The sequence below is a fragment of the Eimeria mitis genome, genomic scaffold, assembly GCF_000499745.2.
Source record: "Eimeria mitis Houghton genomic scaffold, Emh_scaff2620, whole genome shotgun sequence".
NCBI lineage: Eukaryota > Apicomplexa > Conoidasida > Eucoccidiorida > Eimeriidae > Eimeria > Eimeria mitis.
The window spans coordinates 4,188-4,606 of NW_013570961.1; positions in this window are offsets into that span (position 1 = coordinate 4,188).

The following is a 419-nucleotide window of genomic DNA, read 5'->3' on the forward strand; positions in this document are numbered from 1 at the left end:
AAGCAAAGACAAGCTGCTGCTGCTGCTGCTGCTGCTGCTGCTGCTGCTGCTGCATATATAGATCAAACTGTCTCCGAACTGCTATTGCTGCTGCTGCTGCTGCTGCTGTTGCTGCTGCTGTTGCTGTTGTTGCTGCTGCGCGGAAAGGAGACAGTGCTGCCAGCGAGACAGGAGGCGAGAAGGCAACACGAAGACAAAGACAAAGACAAGGACAGAGACAAAGACAAAGACAAAGACAGAGAAACAGAGAGAAACAAATACAAAGACAAAGACAAAGACAAAGACAGGAGACAGAAAAGAGGAAAGTGTGGGGCCTCAGCTTACCTCGCGGACCGTCGGCAAGGAGGGGGGCAGCTGCTCAGCAGTGCAGCGGCCCACCAACGCCAAACTGCAGCAGCAGCAGCAGCAGCAGCAACAGC